We start from the raw sequence: 13,214 nt of genomic DNA, 5'->3' as shown, positions 1-13,214 counted from the left end.
AGCAGGACAATTTAATTATAAGCCAATCTATTATTATGTAAACACTGCAAAATCACAAGCACATACACATACGTATACACCCTGAAAAGCAAAGATATTTTAAAATACCAAAGATTTTGTATCATTTGTAAATTAGACTGATGATCATATAATCTTTTACAGCTATCCTTAATCTTGATCTGCAGTTTTAAAGATATTATCCTCATTATAAATAAAGCGTGTTGGTTTTTATTCTTTAAAATCAGCCTAGGCTGAGGTTACGTTGTAAGTAGGCTAAACAGGAACCAACAGATAGGTGTACGTGTTCCTTTCTTCTTTTTCAAGGCCTCAGTGATAAGAAACTTGAAAAGCCTGTTTCTGAAAGATCACAAGTAGACAGGCAATGGTTGTCTTTTAATGCTATGTTACAATTTACCTTAAAATACACATTAGTTTTATCTTAAGACTTAATAGTCATTTTTATCATACACGAGTAAGTTTATCTAGATATTCTGAATGCTGTTTGTTGGTATTTTAATTTAAGTGACCGCAAGTATTTTACTCAACTACCATGGGAAATTCTATGGTGGCCATTTGAGAGTGTGTCTTCCAGGTTGTTTAACACTGAGAAGGCAGAGCTCAAAAGTCAGTCAGTAGAGCCTGAGGCTCTCTGTATTCCTGAAAGTTTTTAAGCTACTACAGTTACTTGGGTGAGTGTTAGGGATAATCTCTCCACAGGGAGGGGGGAAAATGTAGGCCTACAGTAAGAAGAAGTTTTACCCATTTGGAAAGGTAGGACACGAAAAGAAAAATCAGTTTTTTGTTTTGTTTTGAAGTCCCCATAAGACAAAGAGAACTAAGACAGAAAACAGACTTGGCTGTGTCCTATATGTGCCAGTTGGCTGGTGATGTTTGGGAGCTCCTTGATGAAGCCTTCTAGTTTCTCTTATGCTCTTAAGTGTCTTTGGTTGAAAAAAGGAACATGAATTTTAATTACCCTTCAGCGTTCAACCAAGCACTGTTTACAGGGGGCGTGCCCAAGGCAGAGAAAGGGATTTACTGCAGGAACCTTTACTTCTAGTGTGTCCTGGGGAGCTTGGTATTCCTTGGATAGCCTCTAACCTTGGCAGAGAGCAGTTAGAGGCCTGTATATCAGGCAATTTTGAGCATTCTCTTTGATTTCTACAAAACAGGTCTAGTTGTAGGACGGTATTTGAGGTTAAGGTTTTATACTTCAGCCAAAATTTTCCTTCACCAAGCTTATATTTGGGTCAAAAAGTATTCAGTAAAATATTAGCCTTTTTCAAAAGTTCATGATTTTTAATCTTTGATGTTGCATCATGGTATGTAATTTAAGAGATGCTAAGTAGAGATCAGTACCAGGGCCTTTAGACTAGAAACATCTCTCTCATCCACTTTGAGTCCTCAAAGTGACCAGATAGTGTATCCTCCCTTCAGTTTTCTGGCCCCATCCCGGGTTTCCTTGGAGGCATCTGAGCACAGCCACAAAACAGTCAGAAACACTGGTTTGTATTCTAGATGTTTTGAGTCTTACTCATACTGGGCATGAGTGGCTTTCTATCAGGATTAAGACAAAAAAAATACTAAAATGGTATTCCCTGATATAAGCATTTCTCGGTCATTTAAAAGCCTGGGGGGGGGAGAAGAAGGGGAGAGGGAGAGAGAGAGAAAGGAAGAGAAAAACTGATACTAGGTTCAGAGAAGAGGGCTGCTCATATGGATAGTCTGGCTTTTTGTCTTAAATGGCCTTCAGGTGACGTAGGTCATCCGTAGAGCGTGTGCTTAGTATGTCCGCAGACCTGGCCCAGTCCCCAGTCTAAACAAAGAAGAAATCTACCCACCTCACAACTTTGCTGGATGTAGTGGTGAACTCCATTAGACCTGGCACTCGAGAGGCAGAGGCAGGCGCACCTCTGTGAGTTTGAGGCCAGGCTAGGCTATGTGGTTAAGACTGTCTCTCAATGACCCTCCCACTCCCAAACCGTCATTCAAGTTTAAAGTATGAAGAGGCTGGGGTGGGCCTGTGGAACCAATCCTCAAGGGAAAATCTTTATTCTCTTGGAGTTAGGGCTGTCTTTAGCAAATGAACAGGGAAAAGTTGAAAGCAGTTTTGGTATAATGAACCAGAAAAGTAAATAGATCATAATGGTAGAAAAGGGAGAAACAAGCTGTTTGTGTTTTGTTTTAGGATTGGTATAAATTTTCTCCAATTATGGAGAAAATACCTGAGAATCGAATCAACAAGCAGTAAGGATTGGGAACCTATATCCTGAGTTACTTTAGCTAGCAGAGATTAAGTTTCCCAAAAAGCCAGTGTTAGGACCCACACGTTGCCTGAAAACCAGCAATACAGCACATACTGCACGGCTCTAGGGTTACTTTTGTTGCTGAAAACCAAAGCCCAAGAGTTTAGTGGGAACAGGGTAGCATGTCCTCACAATGCCAGAGATAACGTTAGTCAGATAGGACTATGTCCTGCCCAACAGGGTATTTTTGTTTCATTTCCGTTGCTGTGTTAAAACAGCTTGGCAAAGAGCAACCTTAAAGGGAGAAAGGATTTATGTGAGTTTACAATTCCAGATTACAGTTCATTATGGCAGAGAAACCAAGGACAAAGAAACTTACAGCAGTTAGTCATGTGCGTCCACAATCAATGGTGAAAATTTCCTACAGTCCACTACATTCAATTCTTACAACAGCTACAGATAACTAGAAAGAAAACTGTAAATACAGAGGAAGAAGGCATGTATTTTAAAAAACATGAATATTTTGTTCTGTGCCACGCATCAGTTTAAACAGAAGTAACTACAAAATGTTTTTTTAAATAAATTTATTTATTTTTGTACACTGCCTGCATGTATGTCTGAGTGAGGGTGTCAGATGCCCTGGAGTTAGAGACAGTAGTGAGCTGCCAGTGGGTACTGGGAATTGAACCCTGTCCTCCAGAAGAGCAACGAGTGCACTTAACCACAGAGCCATCTTTACAGCCTACAATGACTTTTTTTTTCAATGATTTATTTATTTTTATTTCATGTACATTAGAGTTTTGCTTGTATGAGGTGTTGGATCCCCTGGAACTGGAGTTACAGTTTTAATTGCCGTGTGGGTGCTGGGAATTGAACCTGGGTCCTCTGAAAGAGCAGCCAGTGCTCTTAACACTGAGTTACCTCTCCAGGCCCTACCATGATTTTTAAACAACAAAAACAACAACAACAACAAAAATTGTTATACTCAGAAGTAATTGATAGACTGCTATTTTTTTTCTAAAGTTAGATAGTCACGTCCCTAAAAAATAATGAAATAAAAGATTTACCTGGGCAAATGTCAACATGAGCTAAAACTAAATGTAAACGCAAAGTTTAACTATAACAAAGTGGCTATCTGAACTTTAGGTGAATAAAGGAAATTATAAACAACTTCAAAGGCTTCCTGTTCAGAACAGCCTACCTATTCACCTATACGATTTAAGGTGAGAATATACAGAATCACGTCAGTATTCTCCCTATTACGGCAAAGTAGGAAAGGCTGGCTAAAAAAATATTATCTCAGATTTCTGCCAACCTAGTAGGTCCAACCTTCAGACACATCCTCAGAAAATCCCAAATATAGATTCGAATTTGAGTTATAAAACCTTTTCTAACTTTATTTTCCCCATTTCTTCAGTAAGTACTAGATGTACAGATGTATTCCTTCTGTCCGGTTCATAAATATAATAAGCTTCCACCAGGCAAGAACATGGTAACAAACTCAAAACCCTCTTCTGCCCCATTCTGCTGCTGCTTCACTCTCACGGACAAAGAACGACTATAAAATTATACTTGTAATTACTAAGGAATAAGGATGGGCTTCTAAGAAGAGAAGAATCTACAAAAACAGATGGGGACAGCACACACCAGAAACGGATTCAGAAGACTAAGCAGGAGCACAAGTCTGAAGCCAGTTTGAATTTCTTGGGAGACCTTGCTAAGTACTAAGTTAAAAGGACAGGAGGGTGGTTGGTTCAACAAGAGCAGTATTCTTACATGCTTCAGCAAAGACTAGAAGGCACACAGCTAAGATCCATTTTTCTTTGCAATTAGTTACTAATTTATCTCAAGTTTTTGTTTGTTTGCTTGTTTGTTTTTTATTTTTTTAAAGATAGCCTGCAGAACTTTTCTTGGATTTAACATTCTCAAGTTACACTTCTGGCAATGGCAACAATGTTTCTAAGAGAAGGTCAATTAAAGAATCCCTTGAATAATGCAAGATTTCCAACCTCTTAAAAATGGGTTCTTCTTCTTCCCACTTCCTAGCAAATAAAATTGATCTTCCACTACTTCAGACAGAAAAGTAAATTAGGAAGCAAACATTTCATTTCCATAGTCTTAAACCAAAACATCTTTTAAAGCTGTGAGAGAGGGATTAATCTACCTTTCTATTTTCCTCACCTCCTGGATGAGGAATCAGGTTGAAGCAGCCGATTTCCCCAAGGTCAGAGCAGGCAGACATTGAGCCTATAAAGCAAGCTGTTTTGTTTTGAAACCCCTGTCCTGAGCTCCACCCCAGAGTCAATCAACATACCCTATTCATTTTCCTCTAGTCTGGCTTTCTTTAAATTCTGGAATAAAAATAGTTAGACTCTTCCCAAGTCTAACTATCCAACTAACAGAATAACTGGGCTTACTAGAACTTACTAGAATTATCTATAGGGTTTCATTATATTTTGGCAAATATCATACAGACCAAGCAGCAACTGTTTTTCTCTGCCCCACCTCCTGCTATAATCTAGTTCTTTCTTATTAACAAGAATTAAAATTTCAACATTATAAACTTTTTGCAATTCAAGTGCAGAAGGTAGGGTGAGAATGACATTTTAGAACTTTCAGAAATCCAAAAAAAGCGTAACACAGAAGCCGTTCAGTATAGTAACTGCTTTTGCCTCTTAACTCAGCAACTAAAAGAAATACCAGATACCCTTTCTCTGACACTCCTAAATGGAGATGCAAAGTAACTTCACATTCTAAAACACAAAATTAATTTCACAATGTAGAAGCAATAGAGTAGAAAACATGACTAACAAAAGGTGAAGAACCATTCCTAGTCCACCTCACTACTGACTCCATCTTACCAGGCTCAACCTCCCTTGGAACCCCACAGATACTTTTTTTTTTTTTTTTTAAACAGCATCTCTCTTCATGGCCCTGGCTGTCCCAGAACTCAGGCTGGCCTAGAAAATAGTGATCTACCTGTCTCTACCTCTCAAGTATTCAAATTAAAAGGGCTAAAACTAAAAACAAAACATAAAAATCCCAAAATGTATGTGGGTGAAGTATTGATTAGATATATCAGTTCAAGCTACCCAGGTTCTTGTGGGCTTTCACTGCTGTCCCTCAAATTCATTTGTGAAAACACTTCCTAGAAAAGCTTTTCTTTGGGCTCTATTACCCAGAAGTAGCTGACATCTTTGCTTTTCTTTGTGATCATGTCACATTTCCTTTCTCCTACTGAGTTCCCAAGACTGTCCTCAGACCATTTTCTCCCTCTGAATTTACTCCCTTACCCACCTTGTTCCTGGTAACAAGCATTTTCCACAAGCGCTCACATGTGGGTGTTGGAGGGTAGACGTCGGCCGACAATCCGTGGAACCTGGTTCTCTCCTCCCCCTATGTGGGGGCTTGGGCATGGTGCCAAGCACCTTCACCCAGTGAGCTGTCTCTTATGCCCTTTTAATGGTGTCTTTTAAATATGCACCTCTCATCCAGATCCTACCACCACCAGCTCCAGAGTCGCCTTCTCTCCTACTTTCTAGATCTTTATACCTAGATACTCAGGTTACTTAAATCTAAACTTCGTTATGTCTAAAACAGAGATCATTATCCAAACTAAAGTAGTCTTCTTGCCCTTCCTGCTCCCTACAACATTAAAACTTTTTTAATCATCCGGACTAAAGCCACAGTCACAACGTTGGCTCCTCCAACCGTTCTTCGCCTTCATTCAATCGTTACAAAACTGCTTATTTGGATCACTACAATTCCATTCTCTCTATTCTCAATACTACCTTAATTTCCCCAGCATTTTCATTTTCTCTTCAGGAGGACAATGGATTTCTAACCAGCCTACCATTCTAATCCTTTGATGCCAAGAAGTCTGAATTGATTCCCATCACTGTAGTATGCCTGCCTTATCTGATGGATTTTTCAGTTTACTGGAGTAAATACAAAATCATTATCCAGGAATTAATTTTTTTCTTATATTTTGAAAAACATTTTAAACCTTCATTTTATTTTATGTGTCTGAGTGTTTTGCCTGAAGGCATGTGCACAATGTACATGCCTGCGAGGCCAGAAGAGGGCATCAGATTCCCTGGAATTGGAGTTACAGATGGCTGGAAGCCACCGTGAGTGCTGGGACCTAAGCCTGGGTCCTTGCAAGAACAACAAGTCCTCTTAACTCCTGAAACATCAGGGCCAAGGTCCAGATTAAACCCGGACTGAGGCACCTTTTTGGATGCTACAAAGTGAATAAGTACTGTAATTTCCTACTCTGTGACTTCTAGCTCAGTCCTTCTAAAACTTTAATTTGCATATAAATAACCTGGAGAGCTAATTAAAACACTGATTCCTGGGTAAGCTCCCAGACCAACTGACTCAACAGTTTGGGGTTAGAGAGAATATGCATTTCTGACAAGCAAACGCTGCCAATATTGTTTTGATAATGTTTTGCTTATTTTAATGCTTACTGCAGCCACACTTGGGGTTCTTCTTGTCTCCTATTCTGCACCTCGAGGCCATGCTGTTTCTGAGATGGCACCAGGACGGGGATGGCCTACCTCTTTCCAGCTGATTTAAGCTGAAACATGATATGACTCCGACTAGTGACACACAATTGTATAGCCTAACAAAGAACTTTACAGAAATGTGTTCCTTACTCAGAGAGAGAGAGAAAGATGAGAAGAGATCCATATAAATGTTTGATAAATGCTTGGGGTGACACCTGACAGAGATCTAGCCCAGGGCCTCATACCTATTAGGCAAGAGCTCTACTTTTGAGCTGTATTCCCAGACAATAAATGGTTTGTGACAACAAAAATAAAAAGATATCAGACTCAACGATGCTGCCATGAGAATAATTAAGAGTTTTGCTAATCATGCATTGTTCTCTTTATATAAAAATACACAGAATACTGTATTTTATAGAACAAACTAGACTTCTCATTAAAATTAACCTTGTTTTCATACAATAGTCCACTTCTTTGGGTAGTGCTAGGAATTGAACCCAGTGTTTTGTCCATACTAAGCCAGTGTCATACTACAGAATAAACATCCCTAGTCTACAAGAGTTGTTAAAAATCTCAAAGAAGAAAATGTCACTTGTGGAAAACATTCAAAGTACCTTTGTTAAATAATATCACTTTGTTTCTATGTTTAATAGCTAAGAAGAAGGTCAAGCCAAGGGGCCTACTACATTCCTTTGTTGAGAAGGGGAAGAAGCAGTGTAAGATAAAGTCAGCAAGGACCAAAAATTATCTGGTAGCCCAGTCCTGTATCTTGATATATGTACACTTTGACAAACTTTTAAGCCTGGAAGGACTCCTTACCTCGAGGATGAAGAAATGAGCCCAGAGAGGATGATTTCCCTAAGTGGTACCCAGGTCTTACTGTCTGGTGCTCTGCTTACTTCTCTTGTACCCGGAGAAAAGTCTCTCCACACATAGTAAAGTACATTTATATGGTTTATTACTTACTGTAGGTACATGCCACCAGATCACTATAAGCAGAAACCTACCCATCTATCATATACTATTAGGTGGATATTAAAACTAAACAGTAAAGCATTCTCTCACGGTATCTTACACGCTTCGACTTTTCCTTTAATATTGTTTCCTGAGCAATGAAAAAAATGAAGAAAACAGAAAACTTAGGCAATCTATAAATAGTTTATTACCAAGGGTAATCTTTTAACCATTTGTGTGAATTAGCATAAAACAGTGCATATACCTATAATGCTGTTTTTCTGTATGCATGAAGCTTTTTAATTCTAAGCAGAACTATAACACAAATAAAACATCAGCTTTTGTCAGGGCAGCAACTCTAATTGCTTTTCAGGTTCCTGTGGCCAGGGAGAAAGGATCACTTTTCTCAAAAGGCTGTTCCCCAAAACAGTATTTTTACAATTTGGCGACTAACAAGTAAAGAGGAGACTAAGCATAACATGACTACTTCAAGTCCATGAACACAAGGAATGGGTTTGCATTGTTTTAGAAGATACAAGCAAACTCAAAAAGGGATAGGAAACTTACATAAGAAAAACTAAAAATATCTAGGAACCGTTGGGGAAAAAGAAAATATTTTGTTGTTTAAGCTGAGTAAGACAACATAGCTTGTTTCTCTGTGGTTCTCCAAAACAATCCTTCATTGTCAAAATGGTTGGGGGGCGCAACCAATTTCTTTTGGCCATGACTGAGGAAAATAAACAATGGCAACTACTGGCAGCGGCAGAACTAGAGCCCTGCACAGTTACTTCACATCAAACGAAAGGAGATACCTGCATCACCAATCAAGAGAACTGGGAAACGGTGTTCAAATGCAACAATATTATAGTTTCACACAAAAGCTGCTCCATCAAAAACCACAAAGTTTAATTTCTTGTGACGGTTTAATAAGTCAACTTCCAAATAATTTATTGAGTTATTAATAGAAAAATCCACGTCTTATAGAATTTTAGAGATCTAAGAAATACTGTTTCAATCGATAGTAACTATGTTTGGAACAATCTAAAGACCAAAATGTTCACAATTCACACACTGTTTCTCCACACTGAACATTTTAGAAAAGAAACTACAGGTTGTTTTAAAAGGGCCACAGTCTTTAGAAAGCCTCCAGTCTCTAAAGACTCCCACACTCAGGCTTAAATCAGCCACCCTTCATTCACTGTAAATCTGAATACCTCCACACAAACAGTCTAACATGGTCGAATTTATTCCAACACTACAAATGCAGAGGTAAAACCACCATTCTCTCCGCTGTACAAATAATATTGGGATGAACAGCATTATAGAAAGTTAATACATCTTTTATTCATTTTCATCGATAAGAGAGGTTAACTTCCAAATATTTATTTGTATTAACCTTCCGGGCTTCTGAGAGCTCAAAATGGTTGCACTTGTACAGAAAGCAGCAAATAAAGCTTGGTAGAAAGAGGAAACCTATGGTAGATTGTTCTTTTATATAAAACATTTTTATCACCAGACCAAATTATATTCTTGTCACAAGTTCTCTCATTACGTTAAGTTGGCACAACTCATCTCTGAAGAAACAAACACATGCATACCTACAATGGTTTCTGTGAAGTGCTACTTTAAGAAAAACTTTATTACAGAAACTTTCCAATGTATCTTCAGAATTTTAAAATAGTGTTTCCAAGAAGTACCCATTAATATTTACACCTCTAATATTCTTTGTCAATTTTTTTCCCTCAGGAGTCCTTCATAAATGAAAATCATCAATCTCACCTAGAAGAAAGGCTCAGTAAGGGAAATTTAACTGCAGAGATAAAAGACAGTCAAACTTTTTTAGACCAATTCTTATTTTTTCCTAAATGTTTACAACTATGACTGAATTGCACAACTTTACAAACCCAACCCTCTAGGAACATAATAAACTCTAATGTCTACATTTAAGGAATGTGCCTTAGTCATTACTTTGTTGTCACTACTCCTGACTTAAACCCATTCCACAATCCTCCTGGGTAAGAAAATCTTAGTCAGTTCAACAAGCAACAGGTTTCAGGGTTGGAGAAGAACCAATCCAAAGCTTGGCTTTGGCAAGCACGCCCCAGAACCCGTCTCATCTGAGACCCTTTCAGTTATAATTAGCTCAGTAATCTTTGCTGACCAGCTGCCATCCACCAAATGGGAATTACCAAGAGTCAAAAACTTCCAACAGATGGGAAAGTTGACAGGCCATAAATATTTTTTTAAGCAATGCAAATGTATTTATATAGTTTTCCCTGAAATACAGTATTATGTATTAGATATCTACTGTATAATTTTTAAGAATGAGGGACACTTTTACACAGCTTAGATAGATAAGGGCATACTCGAAGTTGTGAAAATACTTCGAGCATGTCAGTATTAAGCATATAACCTAGCCACGCCGACCGCATCAGTCTCTTCACATTTATCAGTTTATAAACTGATTCAAAAGTATAAGTTTCCAAACATTCAGACAGTCTCAACTTTTAGAAGGAAAATTCCAAATGGCCTCTGTTGACAAACCTAGCAAAACCCCACAACTGATGACAGGTACTCCTTCCATATGACAGGCAGGAGAGACACAGTGTTCACTCATGAGAGACGCAGCGGCTCTGCGATAATCCCAGCAGCAGAGAAAGGCAGGGCTAGGCAACCTCAGAGGTAGGCAGAAATAAATAAAAAAAAAAAAAATACAGCAGCTCCTGCTCCAACACAGCTTCCTGTAAGAAACTATCCCTACACTCCTGAAGGACAGACTTGGGCATATATGCAAAGAATTAACTGAAAATTTCCAACTAACTTATGGTCCACATGGCTGAGGAAGAAGATACTCAGTGTTCCTATAAAAGCAGGGCTTGGATTTGGGGGCAAGCCAAGTGTAGCAGCAACCCTATGCTCTTTATAACCCCAAAAGAATGTGTCTCGATGCGTGCTTCGTAACACCACATCTACAGAACCCTGAGAACTACTGTACGGGAAAATCAATATAGTACAATATATACAATGAGCATTCAAAAGAAAAATTGTTGTTAACTGAACTTTAAAAATGTAACTTGTATTTACCCCCTATACTATCCAAGGTTTATCCTGCCCTGCCTTGCTCTCTCCTCCCTTTCAGCTGTCAGGTTTTAATATTTTTCTTTTAATATTATCAACTTCCAAGTAATCAGACGTGAATATTAAATCTGGAATATGGAAGTTAAGAACTGCCTATCTGCATTTGTGTTGATGGCATGTTGAGTACCAATGCCACCTGAAAAGCCGTCATTTCACAAAAAAGTTCCTGTCCACACAGGATTACCTAGCTTGCTCACCTCATACAGCACCTATTTCAATAACCCCGCAGCATAACACCCAGTGGAGGAGGCGGGATCCACTGCCTCACCCAGACTAAGCATCCAAACCTTCTGAAAGTAGAACCTAAGGTTCAGAAAAGTGTTTAAAATCACTTTTTAGTAACAGAAGTTATACCTAAGTCCAAGCCCTTTCACCTATCTCAGTATTTCTGTAACCTGAGATACGTCACAAAAGACTACAGCAAAAACCACAGGGAAAGCTAGCCTACCACAAAAGTATATAGGACATTTTAGCTTGCGGGCATCTGCTACCTGTGACAAAAAACTTTTTTAATATCTACTTTGAAGACATTGTATAATGGTAGTCTATTTGAAGAATAGGCCATTCCTAAAATGTTTAATCAACAAAAACTGTTGGAAAGGTCAGGCGCTGTAAACAACTCATGAATTTCAGGGCTTCTCACCAGCTCCTCTCTGGACAAGATACAACTTTCATCCACTGTATGGAACCTCGTAAGGCCCAGAGGCCTAAATGAGACAGCATATGATATACCTAAGCCCTGGTGTTTGTTAACACTTTCCTTATGAAACCCAATATGCAGAGTAGCAGAGTGGAAGGAAGGAGCAGGAACTTCTGGGGGAGAGTAGGGGGCGGGTTTAAAGAACTGGGACTGCGTTTTAAAAGACAGAGGCGTAACTCCTCTTAAACTTGAAAGTTGAGGTGTTCACAACTCTGACATTAGCCCATTAGTTTTATCATTTCTAACAGTAGCCAAGGCAAGCACATAGAGGGCTCAAGTACAAAAATTAAGCAATAATAAACAGCATGATTGAGTTAAAAACATTTGCAGAGTGTCATCTTTTTGTGCAAAACAGCCTGTTTAAAAGGAAAACTACTATTCCAAGTAAAAGTGACTAGCAAATAAGTCAAATGTGGCATCTTGGACTGCATTATGGGAACTGGAATCAGAACTGAGTTTACAGTTTAGTTAATACAACTATGTTAATTTCTAAATTTTAACATGTGCAACATTTTGAAAATGTAGACATTTCAAAATAACAGGCTTTTAAAAAGGGGATAACAAAGTAAAATGACAGATGTCCGCAGCCACTTGGGTATACTTGATTTAGAAATCCGAAGATCATCTCATCTCAACAGCAAAAGCCATAAATGTGCATCAACTCTGTAAACTATCCTGGAAATACTAATTACATGAAATATCCTGAGTTTCAATACTTTTTATATCCCTAGGAGAGGTGATTTGTTTGCTTTTCTCTAGCGCAACTTACAAAACACTGGTTTTATAGTAGTGACGCGACCAGTCAAATGCTGGACACCACTACCGTTACTTTAAAAAAGTCCATCTACCGTCACTAGGACCCACATGAACTGATGGCAAACTCTGCTAGCTGTGTTAAGCAAGATGGCTGAAGCTATCACACACGGTGAGCTGGAAGGCAAATCCTATAGTTAGTGACACAAGTTTAACGCAGCACCAATTGCAAATGTATTCAGCACACACTTACACAGGCAATGCTCTGGCTTAGCTGGGGGTTGTTTGCTAAACCCTTTCTTTACACATATGCAGAATTTAGATGGTAATTTTCAAATGTAAAGAAACCATAACCTACTCACACTTCAAAAAAGAAAAGAAAGAAAAGCAAAAGCAAACAGCACTGCAGCAAAGTCATTTCTCTGACTGGAATGACCTCCAGTGTCTACAAACTACTCCTGATTTCGCAATAAATGACTCTGAGACTCAATTCACGTACACACAGCGTACAAGCGGAGAACAGTACAGCTTCCTCAGAAGTCTTGGCAAACCCATCTGCCTACTCCTAGCCCTCTGGGTTTCCTTCTCCACAAAGATAACTTACCATCGACCACAAGAAGGGAACAGGAATTAATCAGCAGTCAAATTCCTGCTTTAATTATTACGCTCACTATCTGCGAAGTCAGAATACTACTAAACCAGATTTTAGGAGGGCAGAGCTAACCCTGCAGGGCGAAGAGGCATAAATATACGTATATGAAATGCCAACTCAGCGAGCGATGCAAAGATCAAGTATCAGTTTAACCAAAAAGGTTTGGCAAACGGTATCACAAGTGAACACTTCCAAGTCCAAAGTATCCACCAGCCTAGAGACTAGGAGTACCCAAACCCGGTCGAAGCAGGCAAGATTGA

At 38.8% G+C, this 13,214-nt stretch overlaps 1 protein-coding gene across 2 annotated transcripts in view; it reads right to left on the bottom strand.

The window, feature by feature from the left end:
- Nucleotides 1–13,214, bottom strand: part of Ugp2 (UDP-glucose pyrophosphorylase 2) — a 50,118-nt gene that overhangs the window by 36,022 nt on the left and 882 nt on the right. The window lies entirely within an intron of this gene.

This window comes from Meriones unguiculatus, chromosome 12 (assembly GCF_030254825.1).
Source record: "Meriones unguiculatus strain TT.TT164.6M chromosome 12, Bangor_MerUng_6.1, whole genome shotgun sequence".
NCBI lineage: Eukaryota > Metazoa > Chordata > Mammalia > Rodentia > Muridae > Meriones > Meriones unguiculatus.
This window is presented reverse-complemented; position numbering and strand designations above follow the sequence as displayed.